This window comes from Euprymna scolopes, chromosome 10 (assembly GCF_053919585.1).
Source record: "Euprymna scolopes isolate OS-2025 chromosome 10, ASM5391958v1, whole genome shotgun sequence".
Lineage (NCBI taxonomy): Eukaryota > Metazoa > Mollusca > Cephalopoda > Sepiida > Sepiolidae > Euprymna > Euprymna scolopes.
In genome coordinates this window covers 23,801,229-23,827,080 of record NC_136491.1, presented here as the reverse complement: position 1 = coordinate 23,827,080, position 25,852 = coordinate 23,801,229, and the positions used below count along the sequence as shown (strand labels likewise).

General features: G+C 34.9%; 1 protein-coding gene across 1 annotated transcript in view; it reads left to right on the top strand.

Annotated features, from left to right (window-relative positions):
* LOC145286382 (neuropeptide FF receptor 2-like) overlaps nucleotides 1–25,852 on the top strand; it is a 557,550-nt gene that overhangs the window by 78,581 nt on the left and 453,117 nt on the right. The gene's annotated exons all lie outside the window — the stretch shown is intronic.

Genomic DNA, 25,852 nt, shown 5'->3' with positions numbered 1-25,852 from the left:
CATGGCGGGAGTGGAGATTCTCAATAATAGAAGCTAGGATTAACAGAGAGTCAGTCAAAGATCAGAGGCAGTCGAGTCCGGATCGAACAGTCAGAAGAGTCGGACAGAGCTGACATGATCAGAGGAGGGTCCCTTTGGAAGCGAAGGGAGAACGTTTAATCGTGTAGAACGAATTTGAATTCCTTGACGTCATCATCATTCGACGGGTCGATCTGATAATAAAGAAGTTATCATCATGTCTTTGTAAAACTGTGTCGTGTCATCATTCAGCAGCAAAAGGTCATGTGTGAAACATCTTTAATATGAACTTTGTCTCCCTAATCGTTATTATGAACTTTATGTAACTCTTACAAGAAATCTCTCTCTCTCTCTCTCTCTCTCTCTCTCTCTCTCTCTCATCTAAACCGGTTAAAAATGTTTCCCTCAATATTGTCATTAACGTTACTGCTAATATGATCTCGAATATGGACCCCTACGCAACAATAGCTATTGGTTTATGTTTTAATTTTTAGCCTTGTAGCAAATATGTATTGATAGCTTAGATCTTGCAAATACACAAATTACTCATGTCAAAGGATTCGAATAAAACTAACATATAATAGATGAACGGGTATAGATGTGTATGCTACATCGTGTAAAGATATCGTGTTAATGTGTGGTGTTAATATATCGTGTTAATATATCGTGTTAATATATCGTGTGTGGTGTTAATATATCGTGTTAATAACTGGTGTTAATATAGGGTTTTAATATATCGTGTTAATGTATCGTGTTAATGCGTGGTGTTAATATATCGTGTTAATATAGGGGTTTAATATATCGTGTTAATGTATCGTGTTAATATAGGGTTTTAATATATCGTGTTAATGTATCGTGTTAATATAGGGTTTTAATATATCGTGTTAATTTATCATGTTAATGTGTGGTGTTAATATATCGTGTTAATATATCGTGTTAATATAGGGTTTTAATATATCGTGTTAATATATCATGTTTATGTGTGGTGTTAATATATTGTGTTAATATAGGGTTTTAATATATCGTGTTAATGTACCGTGTTAATATATAGTCTTAATATATGGTGTCAATATAAAGTGTTAATATATCGTGTTAATATATCGTGTTAATACTCCCATTTTTGTGTGTGTGTGTGTGTGTGCTCTGTTTTACTTTTTTATGCTATCTCTCTTGGAATTTGATTGGTTCTAATATTACGTTTCTCCCTGGAATTTGATTCATCTAGTGTATGTTATTACTGTAAGGTGACCAAGAGGGCGTCAATATGTTTCGAACATCGTTTCGTATTGTTTCCAGTCAGATGTCGCTGTTTGTTACGCACTGTTAAATAGAAAGGAACAGACTGTTTTACGTCCATCATGCTGATTCGATTTTTAAAAAAAGAATTTGTGAAGACACGTGACGATCCGGTTAAGAGCAGCGATGGCAAAGTGGGAAGAGGGATAACGGCGCGCAACGAAGACGATAAAAAAAAGTGTGAGTCCATTCAAGTGAAAAATAACGGCCAACAAGACTTCATACTGTTCTATAAAATAAGATAATTGATAACGTGGACATAATCTGGGATGTTAATACGAAAGAAGAAGAAGAAGAAGAAGAAGAAGAAGAAGAAGAAGAAGAAGAAGAAGAAGAAAGAGATGAAGAGGAGGGAAGAAAAAAGAAACAAGTGAAGCATGTATGGTCCCCCGTGAGTGCACACTGAACGAGGCATAAACAAATGACAAGGTTCAGCATTTGCACCTCCCCCATTTAGCCCCAAAAGTCTCCACGGGACTGTCAGACGTGAGTAATTTTCTAGTAGTAGAGGTAGCCCAACATTTTTGCAGCACTCTTGACAATGTCCTCAATGTATTAATTCCAATTCATGTTACTCATGAATGTTAAGCTTAGGGTCAAGACGAAGAGCTTTTAGGTAACGTATTATTAATCATGACAATCCATTTTTATATTAATAAGTCACTACTTACAAACCTGAAATCTACTTGTTGGTGGTGGTCTATAAGTTCACTTAACAATCAAATAAAAATATCTTAGCACGTTTCGTGTTATTTTATTAATTTATACTAAATATCTTGATCGAACGTTTCTCCACCTTTTCAAGCAGGAACCGGGGTTCTCCCATAATGAGGTTAAGCAATTGAAAGAATACGTGCAACGAACAGCAGAGAAGGTGTCGCTATTTATATGGCCAAAGAGGGATGGTAACAACTGGTTAGAAGAAAGTCTCTAAAAGGAGACAATAAGCAAGTAGCAGTACTGCACACCATCAGGCGATAAAAGTTAACACCAGTGAAGGGAGGACCTTGAGAGGAGTGGGCTCGGCACGGCATACACTGTAAGGAGGAGAGACCCGAAACAGCGTGCCGTGGTTCTCCTCTGATGATCTCACACACTGGGTCCAACTGTACAGCTATGGACTTGAGCACTGGAAGGTTCAGTTTATATACAAATCATAATATTACTGTGTTATTTATTTTAAGCGTGCAATCTAATAATAAGACTAAATAACAACATTAACAGGTACTTCTGCAGAATACGAAGCGGGCTTCATTTTTATTGTCAGTAGTCTATATTTTTACCTAACAATCCAATAAAAAGATATCTTAAAACGTTTCGCGTGTCTTTTTTTATTAATCTAATATATAAAAGGCTATATGTCTGTCTGTCTGTCTGTCTTCATATTTTCAAACTCTATCTCTTCCGAAACAAAAAGTCGCAGAGCGGCGCTAGTGGCTCAGATGATTGGCTTTTTTTACGGGCCGTTCTTTTATGGGTCTTTAGCCAATTAAAGTTGTTTTTCAGGGGTCAAAAATGGTAAAAATTGAAAAAATCGCTAGATACTTGTATATCCATCTTAGTTTATTTTTAATCAGTTCATATGCGTGTCACGTTGGTACAGTGGTAACGTCACCAGCTCTAAATGCTACAGTTTTGCTTCCGGTTTCGATTCTAGCTGATCGTACCCAAATACTTTTTTTTTTTACTTTTAAAATCACGACTCTATTATAATATATACGAAATCTGGACAAATTAAATTATCATATTTAAGCGTATTTTATGACCGGCCAAAGCCTCACACCCCGCTAGTTTATACTAAAACATTTACAGTTGTATTTATTTTAAAAGGATTTATTTTAATTTAACAATTTGATAAAAAAAAAAAATAACAGCATTAACATATATTTCTCTAAAATAGGGATCGAGCTTTATTGAGATTAGTTGTTTGATGATGAACAATAATATAAGAAGATTGAAAACAATGAATTGGATGGAGAATACGTGATTACTTGTTGATATATCAGGTTGACAAGAAAGTTCTTGCAGTTTTAACTCAGATGAGATATCTTGGCTCAAACAAAAATTTATTGATCGAAATAAGAACCGTCAGAATCAACACTTGCCAATGCAAAACAAGTGTATTTATGCCAGTAACGTAAAAATCTTGCGTTCTGGTGGCGATGATATCGCTTAGGTTTTTAAAGTATTGCTCATGCAGAGAGTTGTCAAGAAGCTTGAAAAAGTGCTAGTTGGTAGGTGAGAGGCCTGGAGAGTATGACGGAGGAGGCAGAATTTCATAGTCCAATTCCTTCAACTTAGCAATGTGCGGTCGGGCATTGTCGTAGAGGAGAATCTTTTTTTTTTCTGTTAACTAATGTTGGGTGTTGTTGTCGAAGTTTCGTATCCATTTCATCCATTTGTTGACCGTACTTTTCCACCGTAATTGTTTCGCTTGCATTAAAAACAAAAACTGTAATGAATAAAAACGGTCGCAGACTACCAAACAGTCAGCAAAACCCTGAAAAAAAAAAACTGAGCTTGGCCTTCGGGACAAGATCAAAGTTTAGTATCTGTTCCGGCAGATACTGCAAGCAAGGACCATATGTGGGGGCGACCCCACATATAAGACCTTGGTCAATGAAGGGGCAACCCTTCATACCAATTGTCACTATCCAGCTCCCCTACTCCCCGGGAAGTTGGTCCCCATTTCCCCTTCACTCCTCACTTTAAAAATCGGCCTTGTGCCTAATTTGCTCAGCGGGGGAGCAAATAAATACCTCAAAGTGTAGTATCTGTTCTTCAGATGCTGCACTTCAATTTCTTGTTCTCTGTTAGTGGAGGAGAAATCCTTCGCGACTGAGATAATTTTTTTTCCTTTTCTCCACGTTAAAAAAACGACCCTGGTGTCTAGCTCTGTCCCGTGGAAAGGCATTGTAAATAGGAACAGTCAACAAAACCCTTTTTTGTGAAACTCTAGTCTCGGGGTACCGCGGAGTTTCGTCCGCATCTAACCACTGAGCTGAACCCACTTTTCATCGAAAGTCACAACTCGGTCGAGAAACGGGTCGTTCTTGTTGCGCAAACGAAGAGAAGATGACATTTCATAATGGCGTTTCTTTTGCTTGTCGTTCGATTAATGAAGCATCCATTCATCAAGTTTTTTATTATCTTTCCAATCTCTTTCAATTGCTTGACAGTGATCATACATGATACGTCTAATTCAGAAGCAAGTTCTCGAACAGTTATGCGTGGATTAGCTTCAAATAAAACTCTTAACTGATCGTTGTCAACATCCGATGATCAACCACTACGCTTATCTTTTAAGACTCTCGTCGCCGCCACAAAATTTCTTAAACCACCATTGTGCTGTGCGTTCAGTAGTGGTTCTTGGGCTAAACGCTTCGTTGATATCGCGAGCTGTTTTAGCAGTTTTCCGGCCTAACTTGAATTGAAACGATAAAATTGTGCGAATTTGCTTTTTTCCATCTTGTATTTAACGTTCTGAAAAAAAAACATAATTGTTTTTTAAACGACTCTTATCTAAACGGTTTTTAAAATAATATATAAAGTAAAGGTAGTATAATGAAAACTTACTTGAAAATACATCATTTGAAATTAAAGATTAAGAAGTTCGCAAGAACTTTCAAGTCAACCTAATAGAATTTGATGGTTGCCTTATCGTAGTCTACAGGATGCTGTCTCGTGGTATTGTGTTCTACAGAATGAAAGCTCTCAGAAAAGAAGTTATGTTTGTGGAAATTCCATTTGGATTTACGTACACAGGGAACTTAATATATTTACAGAGATAGGAATTCTGTGAAAATTTTACAAGAGGAATCAGATATTAGAGCTCAGTCGAGCACTTTCCGTGAAAATAACAATGAGGTAGAAAAAGAATAGCAGCATCTCTTCTGTGAGAAAGAGATTGTAGGAAAGAGAATACAGCATCATTCACTAGATTTCGAAGTCGGTTTTGTACTTTGTCAATGCAAAGGAAAGTTCTGATTGGCACCTGCCTAGGCGTGGCAGCTTCTTTTTAATATTCTTGTTAATTACATATTCTGATCAGCTATGTACAAAAATGCTGGTTCCTTTTTTCACGTCGATATCGCTTCTGGGAAAATATACCCATTGGTGAGAAAAATTGTTTATATAAAAACAACTCGTTGTATTAAGTTCTATAATAGTTCTGTCAATATTTGTGGTGAATGTTTGTTACAGGTTTATTCAAACGTAAATCATTGGCGGGTTTAAATTTTCAATAAGTCTAAAAATAAAAACTGTGTGCGAACATAAATCGGTGGTGGTTGAGTGGGATGTATAGAATTTGTGCATATACTAAACTAGCTGACCGCCCGGCGTTGCCTGATCGTACAATACGCTTAAACATGATATTTTAATTTCTGTATATTACGTATGTAGTATTATAGAATCAATCCTCTATTGAATATTATATATTACGAGGAATAATTTTCCCGATGGACTAATTCGCAACAACAACAAAAAATAACATAATAATAATGATAATGTCGTTCATTTAATTCTGTCTGTGTTTGTTTACAATATCATGTCAGCTGATATTTAGGCTTCTCGATCTCAAAAATAGAATTTTTACAGGGCAATATTTTACGTTACACCGGTGCAACGTAAAATATTTCCCTATAAAAATTCTGTTTTATCTATAAGAAAAGAATGATTATTTTTAAGATCGGATTTTTTCGATTTCGATACTCATCGGATGTATTTCTGTACAAAAAATATCTAAGAACACTGCCAGAAATTATATTACTTTTGCGTGAAATCTGTAAAAGATAGGCTTAGCCGTTTTGGAACCTATGAGAAAGGACCCCACACAGACACACACACACACACACACACACACACACACATACACACGCACACAAAGTGACTTTTATATAATAGTAGAAATATAAGTTCGAATTGGTGTATCACACTTAAAAATCAACTGTACGAATTCCGAAATAATGGTAATAAGAATAGATTTTCATGCTAAGGAAATATTCCAGATAATTCTTACTACATATGACGAATATAAATTTTAGTATGGTGTGCGTGATTATATAGTACTAGCAGGGATACCTAATGTTACTCGGAATTGAATGAACAACGAATATTCCACATTTCCAACACTTTTATTGTCCTAAAATCAGTGAAATGTCCCATTTTTCAATCAAATCGATTGATTACCTGCTCTAGTCGGTGGACTCACCGCGATGGCGGAAGCTTCACATGTCTCCCTGCAGTAATTTAGTCCACAATACATTGTATTCTATATTGCACTGTAGAGAACCTACTGTTGATTTTACAAAATTATTTTTATAATGGCTTGAATTAAAGTTTTAAATTCAAAAGTCAAATGTCATGGTTCGATTGTGCCTTAAAGGAGACATTCATTTCAAACGTACCCCTATCATATTAAAGAACTTATTGTTGATTTTATACGCCGGACTTTTCTACTTGTGCGGTGCAAAAGCCAAAATAGTTAAATTCGCATACGATAAATCTTTACGAAAATTCCTTGAGTCGGCACTAATCATAAAGTTCAATATTATCTAGCAAAGAAATTGGTTTTAGGAGCACAATTTAAAATCCGATAAGTTTCCATCATTTTTCCTATTTTATACATAGATTTGAAACGTTATTATCGCAAATTTCGGCGTATAAGGCGATCGTCAGATAAGACGAGGTAGAAAATTGGACAAAATTTTAATAATTTTATCATATATATATATTTTAATAATTTTATCATATATCGGTTGTATAAAACGACTGCTAAATCACGAAACCATGTTTGTTTAGCCTAGGCTCGAGATTGCAACACCCGATATCTTATGAAATATAGGTTTTAAAGATGATTTTGTAACTTTAAGGATCGTCTTATACGCCGAAATATACGGTAGGTTTGTTCACATACATTTTTACTCGCTTTCTCTATTGGTACATAGATTTGAAATTTGATTAGTTTCGTCTTAAACACATTTCCACACTTATGGTATTAATTTTGAATTTTTTACTTACGTTTCCCCATTCACGTTTTACATATGATTTACCACTCTCATTTTTAATCACTTTCCCTATATGTACATAAAAACTATAAATATCTCATTTTTCATAGAATTCTTCTCTCATCTTTGGTATATTTTATTTTCCGCGATCATCTTTATGATTCTCCTGGGGAAGTCGCCATGAAAATAGGGATGAAACGTTGAGAATTTTTTAGAAAGGGCACAGATTTTTTTCCTTTATATATATATATACTAGCAGGGGTGCCCGGCGTTGCTCGAGTGTTTGGAGGTGTATGCTGTGCAAAAAAAGCAAAAAAACAAAAAAAAATGGTTATTTTTTTAAAATTTGACCCCTATTATGACCCCTTAAAATTTATAGTTTCGGGCTCATATCACTTTATTAAGTTAGATCCAGGTTCAAGGAACCTATATCTAAAATTTCAAGTGTCTAGACCCAAAATTGTCGGAGGAGTTTGGTAGAGTTCTTAAAGGTCAAATCGTTGAAATTTGACCCCTTAACAGCCAAATTTCTGGCTGACACCCGTCACATCGATTTTCCCAAATCTCAGTACCCGGTATTTCAAATTTCGAGTCTATAGACTAAAAATTGACAGAGTTATTGCGTAGGGAAATGTACACAGACAGACACACACACAGACACACAGACAGACAGACAGACACGTTCACTTTTATATATATATATATATATATATATATATATATATATATATATATATATATATATATATATATATATATAGATATACATGTGTGTGTGCGTGTGTGTTAAGAACGTGTTAAGAACGTGGCTAAAATAAATCTACAATGGTTTTAACGATATGATTTACAAGTTGGTATAAAAACAATCTTGTAAATCACACCTTCAAAACCATTGTAAATTTATTTTAGCCACGTTCTTAACACGTTAAATAAAACAAAGACTGATAATTTTTACACACGAGACACTTCACTCTTTCAAGAAATTTAAATATAATTTTAACTGAAGCATATAAAAGCATCCAGATTTTAAACGAACGATAATCAAAACTGCCTGAAGACGACTGATGAAACTCAGTTGAAAGTACTTGCATAACACAACCAAAAGAAACAACAGGTGAACTAAGACGACTATGGAATTTTCTTGTAACGATTCAACCGAGAAACAAGAACGACAATTCGAAAAATTGAAAAATTAGGAAGAAAGCTCATTAAGCAAGAATACTCCGTACTATTCAACAAAACTTGCCTGAATGAAAGAATGATGCCTAAATACGCAATAGAATAGACAGAAGTGAAGCCACTGTTTCAAATGTTGATTTTACTCCTTCTTCACCACCACATTTTTTCTCAAGGGGAACATAATGATCTGACTAGAGATCCCAACTTTTCCTAAGAATCCTCTGAACTTTTAGCTTCAAGACTCAAAGAAAAAAATATACTTCAGCCTGGAACTCTCGTAATCTTCTACAATAAACGCCATATTGAATTCTTGCCATATTTCACACAGGCAAACGACATAGTATATTAGAACGACGTTGCTGACCTAGTGTGGCAGATTGGTGTCGAACAGTATTATACTCAAGATTGGCACCTTTTTTTATAAAATAGCGCCAATCTTGAGAATAATACCGTTCAAAAGAAGTTTAGAATATATTTTTCACGACAGCAACTTATATGGATCAGTTATTCGAGACCATTCAACGACCCTCAAAGAAAAATATGATGAAATCAAATTTGTTCTGGAAAAGATTTCATGCAGACAGCACAAATCATAATCATATGCGTCAATTTAAAAAGTTTGGGTTTCTCCTCAGGGTACAAGGTGGCTACACAGAATTCCCTTGCTTCTTGTTTTTGTGGGATAGCAGGGCAAGAACAGAGCACTGGAAAAAAAGATAGGTCTGTGCGCAGCGACTGATTTCTGGCTTCTCTTTCGGTGGAACGCTCCAAAATTGTGTTTCCTTCTCTTTACATAAAGCTTAGCATCATGAAACAGTTAGTGAAGTCTCTTGCAAAAGATGGCGATTGTTACGAATATACAGTGCCACGCAAAAGTATTGGATACATTAAATTTTTCTTCATAACTTTAATTAGGGTTTACGATTTTACCTAACATTTGGTCAGTATATTCCTATTACTATTCTAACTAATATTTGGGGTAGTAATTACAAAATTAAAGTTTAGAAAGTTTATATCAAAGAAAATATAAATCAACTAACGCAAAAGTATTGGATACATTGATTTAATATTTGGTTGCATAGCCTTTATTGCGTTCAACAGCTGCCAATCGGTTTCTATAGTTGCACACATGTTTTTTGCAAAGATATGCAGGAATTTTGCACCTTTCTTCTTTGCAGAACTGTTCTAGTTGTTGAATATTTTGTGGATTCCTCTTGTGAACATTGATCTTCAATATTTTCCACAAATTTTCAATTAGGTTGAGGTATGGAGACTGACTGGGCCAAATAAGAACGTTAATTCCGTTATTTCTAAGCCATTCCTTGGTTAGTTTGGCAGTATGCTTGGGATCATTGTCCTGCTGAAACACGAAATTGCTATTATGTCCCAACAAATCCGCAGATTTCTGGAGGTTTTTCTCCAAAATTTCCCTGTACATACATCTAGTTCCCCAGTACCTTTGGATGAAAAACACCCCCCTACTATAATCGAACCACCGCCAAACTTTACCGTAGGAATGGTATTCTTTTTGTTATATGCGGTGTCATTTTACGCCATAAATGTTTTGCTGTGTTTCTTCCAAAGATTTAGATTTTCGTTTCGTCTGACCAGATTACCTTGTTCCAAAATTTTTGGGCTGTTCCCCATGTGTTTTAACATAATTCAAATTGATCTTACATGTTTAAGCTTCAATAAATGAAGCTTCAATAAATGAACTTTTCTTGGGAACCTTGATACAAAACCTGCACGATTTAGAACTTTACTGATTGTATCCTTGCTCACAATTATCCCAGCTTCTCTGAGGTCAGTTTGAATTTCACCACGAGTAAGAAAAGGGTTTTTTGTACCTTTCTGCTTACCACCTTGATTTTTTTTTTCGTTTAATTTCCTTGGCCGACCACATATTGGAAGATTTGCAACAGCTTCACCAGGGTTTTTAAACTTTCTAATAACGTTTCCAACTGTACTAAGTGGTAGATTAAGTTCCCTTGATATTATTCGATACTCTTTTCCTTCTTTGTGCTCATCAATGATTTTTTGACGAATGTCTATTGACAACTCTTTAGTTTTAGGCATTTTTATAAATAAACTGGTTGACTTTGAAGGAGTGAGCCCAAACTGGAAGAATTTTATAAAATTATTTTAATATAAAGCTCTCTGATTGGTCAGTGATAACTCGTTTGCATTATTGCAACACGCTAAGCAAAAGTCATTTAAATTTATTTCAGAAAAAGAATTTTTTAAAAGTGTATCCAATACTTTTGCGTTTGTTAATTCATATTTTTCCTTAAATATAAACTTTCTAATCTTTGATTTTGTAATTACTACTCCAAATATAATTTAGAATAGTAATAGGAATATACTGACCAAATTTTAGGTAAAATCCTGAACCTTAATTAAAGTTATGAAGAAAAATGTAATGTACCCAATACTTTTGCGTGGCACTGTATTTGCATGGAATCTCAATTTCCATAAGGACATTAAAAGCTGGAATTTTTCATGGAGCCCAGATTCAAAATTTAATGACAACATAAATTTCTATAATTTTATAATTTTATGAATCCTGTAGAATTGAGTGCCTGGACTGCGTTTACGAATGTAGTAAAATTCTCCTTGGGGAAAATAAAGGTGCCTACCTACAAAGAGCTTGTTGAAATATTACTTATAAGTCTCTAGCAACTGGGTGCGAATATGAGAATCAAGTTATATTTTTTGCAAAGCCATCTTGACCGTTTTCTGGAAAATCTAGGTGATGTGAACGATGAGCAAAAGGGGGCGTTTTCATTAAGGCATCAGCGACATGAGAGGTCGCTATCAAGGTAGTTGGAATACCACCATGCTTGCAGACTATTATTGGTCTATCAGGCGCGATAATGCCGGAGCTCCGATTTTAGAAAATTAGTAAAAAAAAGTCAATTTATGGATGACTAGCGAGGGGTACCCGGCGTTGCTTAGTTGTTTGGAGGTGTGTGTGGAAACTCCGGGGGGGGGGGGGTAAAAAAAGTAAGTATGAGGATGAAGTGTGAAAAAAAACGTGCGACGTTAACGGAAAAAGACTAACCCACATGCGTTAAGGAAAAAGACTAACCCACATGCGGCAAGCGACAAATGTTGAATATTTATCTTCCCGAAATCGAGCAAATTAAATAGACAGGTGAGCTTCGTTGTTAACTGTGAGATATTACGATTTATATGTGATATAAAAAGTTTTAAAAAGTTGTGAAGCGAGCGACCGCTTCTCTGAAAAAAGCCTTTTGTAGACACACAGAAAAAGCGAACACACATACATACATACATACATACATACATGATGATTGCAACGTCTTGTCAGACGAGTACCACTCCCTCAGGCATTTAAAATCCATGAGCCCAAATGTCTGAGGGAGTATCTATACAAATATGATGTTACAGAGTCTTGGCTTTGTACGACAGCTAAGTCTCTCTCTCGGTTCAAAATGTTGAGATCCAGCAACAAGCAAGAGCAAGATAGCCAGCAACAAATTAAACTGCAGACCAGCTTAATGCGGGTACTGGTCTTCCGCTTTATGGTTTTTTAAATCAGAGATTTGCTTCTCCTAGAAAGTTTGCCTTCACCACGGCTTACGGGAGCCCTCTCTACCCCAATACACATATACACACACACAAATATACACGGTGCTAGTTGGCCGTTGACCCAGAAAAAGAGTTCATTCGCCCTTCGGAAAGTCTTGTTTTTAATCCTTCAGGGAGACTAGCCGCCCTCCTCACCAAACAAGTCTGGTGGGGGAACCAGCTTAGTCGCCGGTGACCCGACCATGAGGCAGGTAGTACTGGATTACATGGTGCCAGTAGCATATGACATGACCTGACATAACATACATACATACATTTTCGCTTTTATATTTATAGACGATGTCTATGTTTAACATGTTTTACAATTCCAAGCTTTAATTGTGAATATTTTGGTGTGATTTCATAAGTATGTCTTAAAGTTACATAAAAATATTATTTCTTCAATTTGCTTGCTTTTATTGTAGCTATCAACTTCCTACAGAGCGGTATACAATAGCAGGAAAACTAGACCTTATAGAAAAAAAAAACTGACAGCATTTCTTGAATCAACGCCCTCAAATTAAGTAAAAACAATTAAAACATCTTAGGCACCATCAAAACTTTTCGATTCTCACCAATCACAAATAACATACATTAATGTGCACTTTACCGTGTTGTTATATATGTTTAAATGTTTAAGTGTTTAAATCTATATACTTATAAAAGTGAACGTGTCTGTGTGTGTGTCTGTGTACATTTCCCTACGCAATAACTCTGTCAATTTTTAGTCTACAGACTCGAAATTTGATATACAGGGTATTGAGATTTGGAAAAATCGATATGATCGGGTTTCGGCCAGAAATTTCGCTGTGAAGGGGTCAAATTTCAACGATTTAATCTTTGAGAACTCTACCAAACTCCTCCGACAATTTTGGGTCTAAACACTTGACATTTTAGATATTGGTTCATTGGACATGGATCTAAATAACTTGATTTGAGCCCAAAACAATAAATATTAAGGGGGCATAATAAGGGTCAAAGTTTAAAAAAGTTACCTTTTTTTTGTTGTTTTTTTTTTGCTCAGCATACACCTCCAAACACCCGGGCAACGCCGGGCACCTATTGCTAGTATAATATAAAAATCTTAATCATAAAAGTATTTACCGAGACATCCTTAAAGAAAATAAAGACGTATATGACCAGGAAGTAAATATAAGCGATACAAACAGGTTTTCTGTTAGATACATAAACATAACTGCATAGAAATTAACAGAATAAATTAAAATACGGTGACCATCCATCAACTCATACATCTACCACTAAAAAGGATAACCGCGTCTTCCATCAGATATCAAAATCAACTTTTACACCTTATCGCCATCAATTAATAAACTACAATTTAATAACACCTTCATCCTCATACATAATAACCACTCAAAAGATAAATATGTAAATATAAGACACTAGCAGGGGGACCTGACGTTGCCCGGGATTGAGTTATGATCAGCGAATATTTTACACTCCCATATTTGTACCGACGGAATCGCCCATTTTACAATCAAATCGATTGTTTGTCTGTTCTAGCTGCGGATACATAGAGGTGACCCGGGAGAAAGCTTCACGTACCTCTCACAGTGACTTAATCTACAATACATTGTAGTCTATATTGCACTGTAGAGAACCTACTCTTAATTTTATAAAATTATTTTATATGATGGCTTGAATAAAAGTTTAAAATGCAAAAGTGCTATGCCTTATCCGTGCTCCAAACAGAAACATTTAAACGCGTCCCTATCATATCAAAGAATCAACTGTTAATTGTATATGCCCAGCCTTCCTGCTTATTCAGTGATAATGGCTTGAATTTGAGTGTAAAATAAAAACGTTTAGTATCATGATGCAATTGTGCTTTAAACAGAACCATCAATTTCGAACACGTCTCTGTCATATAAAAGAACCTACTGTTGATTTTATGTGTTAGGTCTTTCGGCTTATGTGGTTCTCAAATGCACTTGTGATATTAGGCTGTGTAAGGTCAACATTACATGTTCCTTCTTTCATCGGATTATTTCGAATATCGATACTTGTCGAAGACATTTCGATACAAACCTATCTAAGAACCTGCCAACCATATAAAGTATTTTCGTCCGAAATTTCATAAAAATTGGCCCAACCGTCTTTGAGTCCATAGGAAATGAACTCACACACACACACATACACACATGCACACATAAAAACACAGACACACACAGACACACAAACACACGCACATACACACAGACACAAACACATACACACATATATACACACAGACACACGCACATACACAGACACAAATATATACATACACACTGACACACACACTTACACACAGATTCACACACATACACACAGATACACACATACACAAACATGCACAGAGAAAAAATACATACACACATACACATATGCATACATACAGCACACGCACATACACACAGACACACACACATACACACAGACACACACAGACGCAAACACATACACACATATACATACAGACACACACACACATATACACAGAGACGGGCACATATACATACACACTGACACACGCACATACATACATACATACATACACACACACAGACATACAGAGACAAAGTTCATTTTTCATAATAGTTAATAGATAGAAAATGATTCAATAACATTACTAAATCTCATTACGAAAATAAATAACAGTTAACTACACTCGAATGCAAGCCATACATTAGCGTAAAAATAAATAACACTTCACGCCATCAACGTATTGAAGCGGTACTCACCCTAGGTGGGTTGAACCGGCATCCTCCAAAGGAGCGTATGAAATTCACAAGTGATCCTTATTCGCATGTGTGTCACTGCAAGAGGAGATGATAAGGTTAGGCTTTTGCAGCTTTTACAGGGAGGTATTGACGTCCTCCGACATACAGCGCCTGATATTCCCACATTTTGCTTAGGCTTAATGTTGCTTAATTAAGTTATTTAACAAGAACCAGAGTGTCAACGTGATAATGTCATATATATATATATATATATATATATATATATAAAAAGTGAACGTGTCTGTGTGTCTGTGTACATTTTCCTTCGCAATAACTCTATTAATTTTAAGTCTACAGACTCGAAATTTGATATACAGAGTACTGAGATTTGGGAAAATCTACGTGATCGGTTTTTGGCCTGAAATTTCGCGATTAAAGGGTCAAAGTTAAACGATTTGATTTTTGAGAACTCTACCAAACTCCTCCAACAATTCTGGGTCTAAACACTAGACATTTTAGATATAGGTTCCTTGGATCTAACTTAATAACTCAATTTGAGCCCAAAACAATAAATTTTAAGGGGTTATAATAAGAGTCAAATTAAAAAAAATGGTACCTCTGCGGTCTCTACCAAATTACTCAGACAATTTCTGGTCTAAACATTTGAAATTTTACATAAAGGTTATTCAAAGATAGGGCAAGCTTTTTCATCGGTTTGGGTCGAAAATATTTAGTTACCAATATATAAATGTATATATGTTTGCATGTCTGCCTAAAACTTTAGACAGAGTCGGCGGATTTTACCAAGATCAGTATCGTTTTAAAGATCGACCTTTCATACGCCAAATATCAAAGAATTGGCTAAAACATGTATATCTTCACCTTCAAATAGGTATTTTTTCTACAGGGGGTTGGTTTTTCGTTGATATTTTTGAAAGATATTCTCTCCTTTCGATTTCTAGTTTTAATTTAGACATAAGACACTTCAGGTTTGGCGATGCTCGTAACCGCAAAGACGTCACATTTTTCCCCATTCTTTTCCTCCTTCGCGGAACGGGTTCGAACTTGCCTTCTTACTACCACTTTTATTTTTTTGCTCAACATACACATCAAACACCTGAGAAACGCCGGGCTAAAATGCTAGTATATATATATATATATATATATATATATATATATATATATATATATATATATATATATAGTCATCCACATACAGTACTGTTTCGCTGTTTCACAGCTCATCAGTGCGGCTAGACAGGCAACCACCTCAAGCCAGGATTGAAACCCGACTGTCTGTATGGTATATATATATATAAGTGAAAGTGTCTGTCTGTTGGACTGTGTGTCTGTGTACATTTTCCTACACAATAAGTTTGTCAATTTTCAGTCTACAGACTCGAAATTTGATATACAGGATACTGAAATTTGGGAAAATCTTTGTAATACGTTTCCGGCCAGAAATTTGGATGTTAAGGGGTTAATGTTCAACGATTTGACCTTTGAGCACTCTACCAAACTCCTTCAATTTTTGGTCTAAACACTTGAAATTTTAGATATAGGTTCCTTGGACATAGATCTAACTTAATAACTTGATTTGAGCCCAAAATAATAAATGGTGAGTTGTCATAATAGGGGTAGAATTATTTTTAAAATTGACCTCTGCGGTCTCTACCAAATTACTCAGAAAATTTCTGGTCTAAAGATTTGAAATTTTATATAAAGGGTATTCAGAGATAAGGCAAGCTTTTTAATCGGTTTGGTTGAAAATTTGAGCTAAAAATATATCAATCTATGTATGTTTGCATGTCTGCCTAAAACATTCGACAGAGGCGATGGATTTTCACAAGATCAGTATCGTTTTTAAGCTCGACCCTTCAGAGGACAAATACCGAAAAATTGGCGAAAACATTAATTTCTTCATCCTCAACTGGGCACTTTTCTACAGGGAGGGGGGCGCTTTTTTCGCCGATATTTTCGAAAGTCATCTCCACTTTTCGATTGTCTAGCCTTCATTTAAACTTACGTCACTTCTGGTTTGGCGGTGGTCCTAACAGCAAAGACAACACGGTCTTTTTTATGTTCTTTTCCTTCTTTGCGGTACGGGTTCAAGCCTGCCTTCCTACTACCACTTTTTTTTTGCTCCACACACACCTCCAAACAACCAACAATGCTAGTGTATATATATATATATATATATATATATATATATATATATATATATATATATATATATATATACAAATCTAATTCTTTGTTCGTTAGTTATTAATAGTCTAAATAACCACTGGACCGATTGCTTCGACATTTTAGTATAATATTTTTACTGTACCCATGCGTGTTTTTATATGTCTCTTTTTAATTATAACATTATACTTAATTTTTTCTTTAATAAATAGGTGGTTTTCTTTGTAACGATGAGGCCATTTTTTATATCGGGGCATATATTTATGACCGCCTGCCGTCACGTGACATCACTAAAAGAAACTTTTGGTCTCACCATAGCAGGCCGTGATCTCGCTTAATGTTAACAGAATGTGTTTACAATATGGGTAAATTTTAAATGGATTTAATCAAGTGGTTATTGATAATGTAACCATGTGATTGAAATTTAAATTAAATTAACCACATGTGGTCGCTTTCCCCTCACATATTCATCGAAAAATGGATATTAGCAGCAAATCGACCATTGTGGATCATCTTTTTACTATTCAGGAAATTAAATATTCAATTAGATTCCTATTTCAGTCGCCTAAATTATTTAGTGTGAAATGAGTTTAAGACTTTATATCCAAACCTAAATATTATTTTTACTTAAAACAATAACATTAATGCACTAAGTTAGGAAAAATTTGCGGAGAATGCTCTACTTTACAGTTGTTGTACAAATGGAACGGAAATTTAAATTTCGTTCCCTTTTAAATTCGGTACATTTTTACAGTACGTCCAACTCATCGTTCACATTCGACATGTCAACTTTTATAGGTTTTCGGGTATGCTGACAAGGTTAGGGGTGACTATTCCGAAAGCCGTTCTTAACATGGGGAGGTTGTGGGTGTCTATTCCGGGAGCCGTTCTTAACATGGGTAGATTGGAATGTTTATTCGTTGTAAACGTACCCGACAACCTATAAATGTCGACATTTCCAATATGAACGGTAAGTTGGACTTATGTAAAAAAAAATAACAAAAAGATATATCAAACTGACTTTTTTGTTTAAAAATGGAATTATTTCCCTTTCGTTAATATATATTTTTTTAAATAGTTCGTGTTTTATATACATATAAAGTACAATTGTTGAATTTTATTCTTTTGATTATATTCGTTTGGAGGACACAATAAAAAAAAGATTAAAACGGAGCGAAATTTAAGTTTCCGGTCCATTTTTACAACTACCATAAAACAGCGCATACTCAGCAAGTTTTATCGTAAGTTATAAACATCTAGATCTACTTATATTATATTAGAAACTAAGCGACACATAAAAATCTGGCAGCAGAGTGTTAAATCTGCTTAAAATATTTTTAAAAAAAAAAGAAAAAAATAGAAGCTCTCCCAAATATACTGGCAATAATTTGGTTTCGTCCTTCCTTTCAGTGTTTCCAATAAGGGGGATTGATTTATTAGGATTTGTATTAGAAGCTGGGCACTTATTAAAATTATTTAATTGTTGAAATTTTTGCATTTTGGTTGAATTTGTTAGTTTGTAATCGCTGATAGCCCACTCAAAAAAATTGAACAAAGACGAAATTAAAAAGAATGGAACTCATCCAGAATTTGACCCCCCGCGCCCCCCACCCGGATTCCAATTATGGTTAAGGTTCGACCGACAATCACCGAACTCAACCGAGCGTTGTTCAAATGTTGAAACACTATATCAACATTTTATTTATTTTTTGCATAATTAATTAATGATGGGAGTATCTTTCTGTTTATTTTCTTAACATCTGTTGACAAAAAAATAAGTTGTACATTCTCTTGAAAAAAAAATCAAAGTTTTCTCTACTTTCACCTAACTATTTATAGTGTTCATATAAAGCATTCATCTTTTCTTTTTTATAATAAATATTCTGTTTTCAAAAAAATGTTTACTGCTAAATTTCTTTTTAAAAAAGTGCAAGTTTTCCTGAAAACAAAAAACTACCACCTAACAATTTGTGGTAAAAAATTCATCTTTTCTTCGGGAAAACAACTTTTGATGAAAAAAATTGCAAAAAATAATAAAAGTAAATAAACAATGCAAAATGCAATTTTCCTTGGGGAATGGGTTCCATTTTAACAAACTGAGCCACATGACAACCCCTTTAAGAAATTCGTTTCTTATCGTTGAGCACTTTCAGTTGAATTAAAGTCGGTCAATTTTGCTCTTATGCGTAGATCATCGTATAACGATTAGATCACTGTCTGACTGACGTAAATGAACATTTAAAATTAAGATGTTAAAATTCAACGTTATTTCACGCGGTTAAGGGTAGCCGAATGGATTGGGTCTCCGCTAATCGAGCCATAGATGTCTCGTGTTGCGGGGTTCAAATCGTTCGACTGGTATTAATCGTGACACCCTGCACTGAAGATTCCCGAAAGGATGGAACACTAGTGTCTGTAGGTATTTAATTATTATAGTAAAAAATAATTATATATATATATATATTCATATACATCTTCCAAGACTATATATATATATACATATTCAGAATGTAAGAAATTATATAATTATTACCACAGTCAAACAAGACCGCATCTCGCAAGATCCATGACAGCCAACAAACCGAGACTCGAATTTCGCCTCCATTTGGGCTCATCAGTTAGACATATCCGAACTCGGGATTCGAAACCCGAGCCTTTTGCATGCGAGATGAGTACTCTGTCACATGACAGTCTATTAACACAGATCAAGCAAACTGTGGCAGCTGAGAAACCTAACGCCGTTATCTCTTCTGACGGTGATATACGCTTTCGGATATATCTAACTGATGAGACCAATTGAGAGCGAAACTCATCTTTAACTTCTCGTTTGTTGGCTGTCATGGCTCTTGTGAGCTGCGATGTTGTTTGACTGTGATAATAACTATATATATATATATGCATATATATATATGTGTATATATATATGTATGTATGTATGTATATATATATATATATATATATATATATATATATATATCAGCTTTAAGTGCAATTGTTTGGATTTCTCTCGCATCGGGTATATTCGACAGGTAGGTTTTTATACTTTTATATTGGCCTGGCTTACTGGGATGATTGAGATCTTGCTAAAAATGTTAATTTTGTACGTCGGGCACACGTGTTTTATGTCGTCTGTGTGGAGTCATGACTTTCCGTTATTTGCATTGAACTGGCACGGTTAAGTGTTATCTTTCTCATAAAACAAAAGGAGTATGTGTGAAACGCAATACCACACATGTGTACAAAGATTATAACGAAAAACAAAGTGTAAAATATATAAACATAAAAAAACATCGGATATACTTGATATAAATCTTTTTAAAAAAAAGTATGAGAATATTTGGACCAAACTTTGGCGTCAATTCGGACATCAGTTGGATTGATATCTTCTACCTTCCATCTGGTTAGAGTCAGCGCTTCACGAGCAGAGCAGCAGGTAAAAAGAAAATAATGTAAGAAAAATGGTATTCGTCAATATTTCTTTTGTCTGACTGTATGTCGAAAATATCTGGGAATTTTTTTTTTTTTTTACATTGGCTTCGAGAAACTTTGATTTATTTCTTTTTTAACATTAATTCAGTATGTAGTCTTTATTGCCTCCAAATCTAATCCAAACTCTTTCTATCTTTCATTTTCCTTCTCTCTCTCTCTTTCTCTCTTTCACTTTTTCTTATTCTCTCTCTCTCTCTCTCTCTTTCTCTCTCTATCTTTATCTGTCTCTTTCTTGTTGAAAAAATTCACTCAATAAGTTCTTTATGGCCTGGCAGATAGATGACGCCGGTAATAACAAACACCGTATAATGTTTATATTGTACTTTTGTTCAAATGGCCTGTGTCAAAATCTCAGCTTAGTCGGATAATTAGTTTTAAAATTACAATAATTTAAAGAAATCTACTGATACAAATTTTAAAAACAGTGACAAAAATCTTAATCACGTATGTTGATAAAGCATTGCTTTCTGATGAAGAAAATACTATTCAAGCAAAACAATGATTGCTGTGTGTTATTTGGACTTTTCTACCTTTTAAACAATCGTCTTAATGCCCATTTAGATCAAATAGTATGTGGCAAAGCTGTATTCGCTCAAATTTCTCGCATCTTCAGTTTCTTGCGAATAATTGTGTGTATATTTCCACACAAATTGCACTTATTGTCTCTATAGACACACCACGGTCCTTATTCGCAAAATTCTTTATTTGGCCAATCAACTATGGTGTTCTGACTTCTTTACGCCTCCCACGCCACTTATCATCCCTCACAGACTCCCTGCCTTCCTTGAATCTTCCGTGCCACTCCAAAACTGATGCTCTATTCATCCAAGATGATCCAAGAGCAGTTTGAAGTATTCTATATGCTTCGATAGAATAGATTCCAAGTTTAAAATAGAATTTTATCGCATATCATTCTTCTAAGGTCAGTCATCTCATAAGATGTATAGCAGTTACATACTGAATGTTCAAGAGTCTATGGCAAATTTAAATGCCTGTATAAAAAAAGTCTTTAAACTTATTGAAGGCACCTTGTAATTATGATGGGAATTCTTTTCTTTCTAATGATGGTTAGTTCTTTCTACATGATTCTTGAAAACTAGTACCAGGGAGGCATTTTTCAGCTATTATATAATATCTGGAAAAAAAAACAAAATTCGGCGAGACATTTACTGTAGAGTTTAGGGAGAAGAGTGCTCAGTTTAGCGGAGCATTTCTTCAAGACCTTACCGGGTGGAACGATAAAATTGTTGCTCTAGAAAAGACGATATGATTCCATTCAGTTTTGATGAAAACCGTTTTTTTTTCTTTTTTTTTTTGCAAATCATCTGCTAGTTGACCAGTTGTATACAAATTCCAAGACCGATATGAGCCTTCTATCATGTCTGAAAGTGACACAATGTTCAATGAGCGAGATTGGAGATGCGCCGCTGTAAAACTCATGCTCTCTACATTGTGTTAAAGTGTCATTTTGTCAGTGCTGTCCCATGAATAGTCCGTATAAAAAGCAAGGTAGAACAGGTAGCTTATAATTCTTTCTGATTTAAGAAATACGTGTTGGATAGCTAGAGTCTCTGTTTTCTATTTAATGCGCTTTTTAATTCGTCTGGACGAAGTTGGCGATTTTTAGCGAAGTGGATTTCTCTTGACAGCGATAAAGAGTCTAACTGTCGTCTCAAACCCTTCATTTTTATTGAGCTATTATTTTCCCCTATAGTGTTGCAATCACCATATTTACTTAAACGACTTCTCTCTTTGTTATCCTATTTTCTGATTGTCCTAATAATCACATGCTATCTTTTCTCTCTCTTCTGGTCTCTACCTAAATAACTTTCACAGAAATGTTAATACACTACGAAAGTATGTCAGTAATTCGTCATAAAACCTTTTGTTTACATTCGTGACACATCCTATTTTTACCAGCTGGTCCTTTCAAACCCTCACTGGGAACTAGAGCTTTGCGTATTTCGATAATAATTCGTGAGATTCCAGCATAATGGTTGGGTCAACTTTACTCGGGATCTTTAACATCGTAAAACAATGGATTTTCTATAAATGTTTTCAGTGGTTAGGCAATGTGTCATTTCTGAACGCACCGTATGGAAGCAATTTTTTCTCTTACCTACTGCTTATTAAATCACTAAGGCAAGGAGTAATGTTTACGTTCTAATAAGAATTGTTACTCTTATACAATATTTCGGAAAAAAATACAGCAGAGTTGACAACAAAATCATATGACACAAATTACCTTTAAATACACTATGAACAACACCTTATCTATTATATAAAAGCGAAACTGCGTGTGTTTTTGTGTGTGTGAGCATTTTTTGTATGTCCGGCAAGGGGGGACGCTCGGGGGGTGGGGGTCACTAATTCTTACAACTTTTTATATACTCCCTAGATTATAATATCTCCGATTTACGAAACGAGGTTGTCTCTATTTTTTATTCGAGCAACTTTTATGCTACAAAATTCCTGCTGTGATTTCATTTCTCTATGGCGTAATGTTTGACATAGAAAAGCAAACGTTGACGTTCGCTTAAGCGCCTGCTTTTTTAACCGTTTAATTTCAACCATTCTTACTTCTCTGTCTTCTTAGCGTTGCCCTCTTAGCGGTAACATGTCACGTCCTCTTTTCCGCTTTCGCCTCAAGGCTTCGGGTTCCTACCTACGAAAACTTTTTTTTCCTATACACACACTGACAAGCACCCGGACAACATCGGACACTCCCGCTAGTTTGAGATAAAATCAATGTTTATATGACATATTTACTTGCTTCCACACAGCACAAAATAGCAAACTAGGTCGTTAAATTTTATATGAGAACAGTCAGAGCCTCCTAAATGATCGGCTTACGTTAGAATAAAAATACAAATTACCTCTGTCGTGTGAGAATTCTCATATTCTGACTTTCAAGTTTATATTTAAAAAATAAACAAATAGTTAAAAAGAAGAGTTTGCGAAACAACCATGAATAATTTAGACCAATCAGATTCAACGTAGCAATTTACTGTGGACGAAGATGATTAAGCTAACATGGCCGACTTCCCTTTAGACTCTTGCCGTACAGTTCGTTTAATGATCACGTACGAGCCTTCATGTACGCCACATAAGTACTCTTATTTTCTTCCATAAATATTTGATCATCAACCGTCAGCGTTCGCTGTTATTTACCGTGAAGAATACATGACATTTAATTAATGGCGACGCATGTTTCGTGGATAGACAAACATTTGTGGCTAGAATTCAAGAGAAAAAAAACTTAAGTAGTATTGGTTATTTTATTTTATTTTTTTTTTTTTTTTGCTTCAAAATAAAATAAAACCAATATTTTCAACCGCACCAACTATTTAATTAAGGATTCGTATAAACTTACCTTTAATGGTTTTTTAATTATCGGAAACTTGAAATTACTAAGCTCGTTTCCTTTAATAATTACATGAAACCTTACCAACCACCAATAGTATACCTAGAAATTTGGAATTCCCTTCCGGTTTCCTGCTTCCCCAACTGTACTGACATGCAGAATTGTCAAGTGTAATGTGAACAGACATCTTGCTGCTAAACTCCCTACATAGTACCCCTGCAACTTAGGTCCCTAAAAATAGTCCTCTACATCAAAGTGGCAATGTGCCTTGTTTGGGGTTAAAATGCAATTTAAAAAAAACTATTAAGAAACTAAAAACAATATTTGCACAAACAAAACTTCTTAAAAAATAATCTTACATGGCACTTCTGGCTGTGATTAGAACGTAATCTCTATTCTGTTCTCAAGCGGGGGGGCAGAATACTTCTCAGTAAATCCTTACTATATTCACATAAATTATTTAGAAACTAGACTTTTAACCCTTTAAAAATGAGCGAAAGTCATTGCTCGTTAACCTAGATTTAATCTTTGAATGTAGTTAAATTTGTATTAAACACTTATCTCTATTAATACATCACTGCATATCGGATGGATACCATAATACTTAGTTTGCTACACCTTATCATAACAAAGATCCATGCAAAATTTTAGTCAGATCGGCCTAGTAGTTTCTGAGAGAGATTAGATCGGATAGAGAAACAAATTAAGAGAAATATGGTGTTTGTGCATTTGTTGAACCGCACTATTTTTAACTAGCATTTTCAAATTAATTTAAAGTTTTACGATATCTTTTTTATCAAATTTTTAGGTGGAAGCACAGAATATTTACAGCTCCCCATATTAAGAATGGCTTTCTCAATAATAACATTATTTCAGCACGGTTCAAGAAGTGCACAAGTACGAGACATATTATATAAATTGCTATCGATATAATGTGGTGATTACTCCCAAACAACACAGATTTACTTAAACACTAATTTTTTTTTTTTTTTTTTTTTTGCTTTTTGGGGGGATTTTTGTTTTGTTTTTTTTTAGATGAAGTGATTGTCATCTGAAACATGAAGAACACTATGGAAGTACTAAAATCTATCCTTAGAATGAAATAGTTTGATTATTTATGGGACTGTCTATGATAAGTTATAATATAAAAAATATGTCATATTATTTGGATTCATCGGACTACTGTTGTCATCTTGAGTGTGATTTTCACAGCGTTTCGGTCGATATAACCTTCGACTTTCTTCAAGTGTATCTTGTCAAATTCGGGAATGTTTCTATTGAACTCGGGAATTGTGACGGACCCGTGGCACAATGGTTAGAATACTTGGAAAAATTAAATGCATAAAGTAATATTCTTCTGAAAGTTGAAGGTTCAACCCTCAGTGTGGGCAACCGAAAAATACAATTGCGAATTACTTAGGACCTCTATCCAGTCATGGTTGACGGAACAAGAGCATGCTACCCCCGTGAAGTCAATAAAGGGTTTCGTTCGAAATTCCGTCTATCATTGGATTCATCGGACTACTGTTCGCATCTTGAGTGTGATTTCCACGACGTTTCAGTCGATGTAACCTCCGACCTTCTTCAGGTGTATTTTGTCGAACTCGGGAATATTTCTGCCAAAATCGGGAATTTGGACGGAATTTCGAGCGGAATCCTTTATTTTATTTCCTTTATTTGTTCCGTCAGCCATGACTGGATAGATAATAGATAGTAAATAAAGAGTTCCGCTAGAAATTCATTCCAAATTTCCGAGTTCGACAAAAACATCCCCGAGTTCGACAAGATACACCTGAAGAAGGTCGGAGGTTATATCGACCGAAACGTTGTGAAAATCACACTCGATATGAGAACAGTAGTCCGATGAATCCAAATGATACGAATAACCAATCCTCATCTCAACAATTCAGAAACGTCATAAAAATATGTCTTTTAATATGATCTGTCGCTTTTCCTCAGCTAATCTCATTTTCGATTTGTTTATATGTATGACAACA